Genomic DNA, 5847 nt, shown 5'->3' with positions numbered 1-5847 from the left:
GAGTGCTGGGATTAAAGGCGTGCNCCACCACGCCCGGCCAATTATTTTTTCTTAAAGATTTATTTATTTATTCATTCATTCATTTTTATGAATATGAGTATACTGTACTATATATACAGTATGTATACAGACTATGCTGTCTTCAGACACATCAGAAGAAGCCATCAGATGCCTCTTCACAGATGGCTGTGAGCCACTGTGTGGTTGCTGGGACTTTTTGAAGAGCAGTTGGTGCTCTTAACTGCTGAGCCAGCTCTCCAGCCCTGTGTTCAACTCTTTCTGCATCCAAGAATGACTTTGAACTTCTTGCCTCCAACTTCTCTGTGGTAGGATGCATGCACCCCTTGTCTGGTTTTGTACAGTACTAGGGATTGACTACCACTAAGCAGGCACTCTTTACCAACTAAGCTACATCTCTAGTCCTGTGCGTTGTTTTTGTGTCTGTTGTACTCGTCTAAAATATAAGGTTAAAGACTTTTATTGGGACCTTATTAGGCACTTTTTAGGCACTTAACACTGTCTGTAGAAGCAGTGCACAAAAAGCTGCTTTGTGGGAAAGAGACTAAGGTCATAAGTCAGCAGTGAGGGGCAAGTACAAAGCTTTTCAAAGGTAATCCTGTTCATATGGCATGCTTTCTCTGTGTCTAGTGAACTGCTGTGTGAGAAAATGACTGCTACATTCAGGAAGGATAGGCTTCACTGGGGGACAGAGCATGGTCAACAGAGTCAGTCAGCAGTCCTGTCTAAGGTATGCACAGTCCTTGCCCTTTGGGCTGAGTGAACTTGGGGGAGAAAAGTGACATAAGTTATTGACTAATTGTCATAGTTATAATTCAGTTCCGGAAGTCATCCAGCACACTGGATTAGTATAGAAAAAAGCATGAGGAATGTTGGTTTTCTAACATAATTTTATATCAGAATTTATGTAAGGTAGGGATCTTCTACTGCTGTACTCCACGGTTTTTATAAGGCTTGGGGTCTGGTACTAGGATTAGATCTGTGTCATGTTTTAGGTAAGTCTCTTACTTTTTGATACTCGCCGATGAAATGTGGCAGGTAACGTGTGTCAAAGTAATGCCCCAGAGCAAGGAGCGAGTGTGAAGGAAAGAAGAGCTGCGGGACTCAGAGGGTAGTTAAGAATGTTCGCGTCTCTCGGTGCTCAGGTCATAGCTGCTTTTCTCTAAGTCCTAGAATTTGAGCTAACTTGAAGAAATAAAGTTTATTTTAAATTTTGTGTGGATTTAGTTGGCCTCATTTTTATTGTAGATAAAAGTTTTCTCACAAAAGATCAAAATCCAATTACCGTTCAATACCTTGTTTACTGAGGAGTTGTTTGGTTTTCTAACATACAAGTTTTTACATCAGAATTTATGTAAAGTAGGGATCTTCCACTGCTGTCCTCCACAGTTTTTATAAGATGGATGAGAGCTCAGATGGTCAGGGTAGCTGTCTCCAAGCCTCATGACCTGAGTCTGATGATCCTCAGGGCCCACACAGAAAGAAGCAAATTCACTGTTTCAGGTTGTTTGCTGGCCTACACGTACTCCTTCATGTGCATCCTGGATGGATGGATGGATGGATGGATGGATGGATGGATGGATGGATGATTTAAAAGCAAAAATAGGTCTGGAGAGATGGTTTGGTGGGTAAAACACGTCAAACTAGTGTCAGGGCCTTAGTTTGGATCCCCAAAACCCATGTAAAGCCAGCTATAGAGGCACATATTCCTGCTGTTCCTATAACAAGAAGAGAGATGGAAACGGGAGGATTCCTCAGAAACTCATGAGCCAGATAGCCTGGCATGCACAGCGGTAAATGAGATCCTGGCTCAAAACATGGAAAGCAAGGGCTTATCCATGAAGTTACCGTTTGACCTCCAAATGTGTGCATACACATTCTCAAGAAGATTAAATAACAAAGACAAGGGGACTAGAGAGATAGCTTAGCAGTTATCTTCCAGAGGACAAAGTTCAGTTATTGGCACCTACATCAGGTGACTCACAGCCTCCAGTAACTCCAACTCCAGTGGATCAGATGTCTTGTTTTGGCTACCTCGGGCAACCCCACACAGGCAAAACTCACACAAGCACACACACACATTTTTTTTTTAAATCTAAAAGACAAAATATATATCTATACATGTATGCAAGTAGAGTTAAAATGTCCACCAAGATAGCTATGTGAGAGATGTCACCTGTCTATCTGAGCAGAGCATTAAAAGGTGACAGACAGTCTTGGCATTACAGCCACCCTGATTCTTGGGCATGCTTACATTTTACTTTATCAACTTACTCAGACCAGTCAGGTTTCCTGTTTCAGATTTTCAGAGGCTGACTCTTAATATCCATAGCACATCCTGTAAGTTTTAGTGCAAGTACATTGTTGTATTTCAGTCTTTGACTCCCCATAATACCTTGTACTCTCTCTCTTCCTTGCTTTTCCTGCTGGTTCCTTTTGTCCCTTTATACACTCATACTTGGAGTCAGCTAGCTCGGATTTTCCTGATCCTCTTGTTGGATGCCTATGGTCCATGCCATGCTGTAGTTCCTTTGAATAGTGCTGCAGTGAGCACTGGCTTTCTATTGCCTCTGTGACATGTTGACATGGAGTCTGTTGGCAAAACGATCAATGATACAGCTGGCTGGGACTTACAGAAGTTCTTGTTTTAGTGTTTTGGGGAACCTCCACCACTACTTTCATAATAGGTGAACTAGTTTACACTCCCACCAGCAATGCTTAAGCATTCTCTTTGATTCCAAATAGACTCCACCAGAAATGAAATTCCTCCTGTCACATAATAATCAAAACACCAAATGCACTAAACAAAGAAAGAATATTAAAAGCAGTAAGGGAAAAAGGTCAAGTAACATATAAAGTCAAACCTATCAGAATTACACCAGACTTCTCACCAGAGACTATGAAAGCTAGAAGATCCTTGGTAGATGTCATGCAGACCCTAAGAGAACACAAATGCTAGCCCAGGCTACTATACCCAGCAATACTCTCAATTACCATAGACGGAGAAAACAAGACAAAACCAAATTTACACAGTATCTTTCCACAAATCCAGCCCTACAAAGGATAATAGATGGAAAACACCAACACATGGAGTGAAACTACACCCTAGAAGAAACAAGAAAGTAAACAAACCCACACAAACATAATTCCACCTCTAACAAGAAAATTAACAGGAAGTAACAATCACTTTTCTTTAATATCTTAATATGAAAATTAATATTACCAACATATCCTAATCGATTGAAATTCAAAAATCAGAGGAGTTAGAAACTTGCCAGCTGTCATTCCGTGGTCTCTCTAATTTGGTAATGAGAAAAATACATTCAATATTGTACAATCCATATACACTTTCTGCTTGTTTGTACATGACAGGGTCTTGCTGTGTGCCACATAATGGCCTTGAAATCCTGCTTCTCCTAACTCAGCCTCTCTACTAGTAGGATTGTTTATTTGATGTTTTTACACTATACCATGGTTTTCAGAACACCTTACATATTTCAAAATTATTTATACAGTTAAAAGAAATGTAGACAATTAATTTGGGAGGTAGCTTGTAAGAGAACAGCAAAGAGTGAGACTGAAGGTTTTGCTTGATATTTATAATTATTGTATCAATTTTGAAGAAGAGGACCTCATAAGTTACTCCTATCCTGAGATGAATGCTTTTCAAAATCACCACAGCCAATGAACCAGAATCTTACCCTCACCCTAACATCTGTGCCACCCTCCAAGCAAAACCATTGTTCATTGAAACAGTTGATGAATGACTTCATGGATAGACCATCTTAATACACACACCATTTCTTAAATAAATGTAACCTGTTCCTTGCGGGCTGAGAATGACAACAGTCACTCAAGTCAAATAGCTTTGACCGTAGCAGGAAATCTGTATCTAAAAATCATGCCTACAATTCATTCCTTGGCACAGCAGAACTGTCAATTCTTAGCTTATCTACTATGGAGGTAAAATCCTTTGGTGATATAAGGGACATTCAAGTACAGCCTTATTAAAATGAACTCCAATGTCCAAAAACTGTTATTTTGTGTTTGTACCACAGTAAGAGCCAAGATTTCAAGCTCTACTTAAAACAAAACAAACAAAAAGACTTTTTATCTATTTATGTTCATTTAAAAAACTAATAGTGGTATATTATTTTAAAATGTCATATAGTTAGTATATTTGGAGTTATTTAAAATTCATATTGAGAAAAACATGTATTTTCAGTTACTGTAGACAAACATCTACATGAGACTGTTCAATTGATTGTTGTTTTATATCAAACAACTTTTATAATACTCATTTTTATTGTTATAATATTTTATAAATTTTAAAGAATATGATAAAAAAAGGTATTGCAGGTTTTGAAGGGGGCTCTCTGGGAGGAGTTGGGGTACAAAAGGGAAAGAAGAATGTGATGTAAGTCTGTTTACTCAAAATATGTTTTTAAATGTTAACAAATTCAGATTTTTAAAAAAAAAGCATTTTCTTTGGACTACTTAATAGTATTTATTTATTTGTTCCCTTAGTTGACTGCCATTCTCACTCCTGGTAAGCTGGAATCTCAGCCTAGCCTTGATTTGCATTTTCCTGATGGTGTCTTGAGACTGGACATTCTTTATGTGTTTATTGCTGTTTGTATTTCAGATTTGTTTTGTGCCCATGTGTTTGCGAATGCCACAGTACCAGAGGACAAAGTTGGAATTCAGTTCTCTTCCTGTCACCTTATAGGAGTCTATCAAAGTGTTTGTCAGGCCTGAATGTAAGCACCACTAGCTACTGAGCCACCCCCTCTGGTCCTTATTTTTTTTTTGTTTGTTTGTTTATTTATGTATATGAGTACACTGTAGCTGTCTTCAGACACACCAGAAAAGGGCATCGGATCCCATTACAGATGGTTGTGAGCCACCATGTGGTTGCTGGGAATTGAACTCAGGACCTCTGGAAGAACAGCCAGTGCTCTTAACCGCTGAGCCATTTCTCCAGCCCTGGTCCTTATTTTTTGACAACTGTCTGTTATTTTCATTAGCCCATTAATTGATTGTGCTGTTTGGTTTTGTTGTTGTTGTTGTTGTTATTTAGGTTTTTTTTTGTTTTTGTTCTTTGTATATTCTGTCAGGTATGTCCAGCCTGCAGTTCATGGGCCACATGGATAGAAAGAGACCCAAACCAAAATATTAAATTAGTTTTTGGTTTTTTTGTATGTGTGCGATTTAGTTGTTTAGTTTATAGATGATACTGTGTTGCAGTAGCCAAGGCTGAATATACTTTATTGAACCTCTATGAGACATATATACCTTGAGAGAGAGAGAGAGAGAGAGCGAGCTGGATGAGTTCCCCCTCATTACCTGGGCTGCCTCTCACTTGATTAACTGTTTCCTCTGTTGTACAGAAGCTGTCATTTCATGATGTCCCGTTTGTCGTTTGTTGACCTTATTTCCTGAGTGAGAGTTCACTCAGAACAGTGTTGAGTGTTTGCCCTAGTTTTCCTTTAGCAGTTTCAGAATTTAAGGGTCCTGTTCAGAGCCTCCGTGCCTTGCCTGTGTCTTAAATGTTTTCCCTCTAGCAGTTTCAGAATTTACATTAAGATCTTTGATCCATTTCAGGTTGATTTGGTGAGACACAGGGATCTAATTCTTCTCCATATGGACATCAGTTCTCCTAGCACAGATTGTTGAAGAGGCTGTCTTTTCTCCAATGTGTATTCTTAACATCTTTGTCAAAAATCATGTTTTGGGGCTGGTGAGATGGCTCAGTGGGTAAGAGCACCCGACTGCTCTTCCAAAGGTCCAGAGTTCAAATCCCAGCAACCACATGGTGGCTCACAACCA

At 39.2% G+C, this 5847-nt stretch overlaps 1 protein-coding gene across 5 annotated transcripts in view; it reads left to right on the top strand.

The window, feature by feature from the left end:
* Pak2 (p21 (RAC1) activated kinase 2) overlaps positions 1-5847 on the top strand; it is a 64491-nt gene that overhangs the window by 22179 nt on the left and 36465 nt on the right. Inside the window, exon 1 of one of the 5 annotated variants that reach the window (XM_021184746.2) lies at positions 4676-4778. The exons of the other annotated variants lie outside the window; for them this stretch is intronic. The gene's annotated coding sequence lies outside the window, so the exon portion shown is untranslated. Of the gene's footprint in view, positions 1-4675; positions 4779-5847 lie in introns of those variants that run through there. 5 annotated transcript variants of the gene reach the window in all.

The sequence above is a fragment of the Mus caroli genome, chromosome 16 (genome assembly GCF_900094665.2).
Source record: "Mus caroli chromosome 16, CAROLI_EIJ_v1.1, whole genome shotgun sequence".
Taxonomy (NCBI): domain Eukaryota; kingdom Metazoa; phylum Chordata; class Mammalia; order Rodentia; family Muridae; genus Mus; species Mus caroli.
Note: the sequence above shows the minus strand (reverse complement) of the source record. Positions and strands in the feature narration are given on the sequence as shown.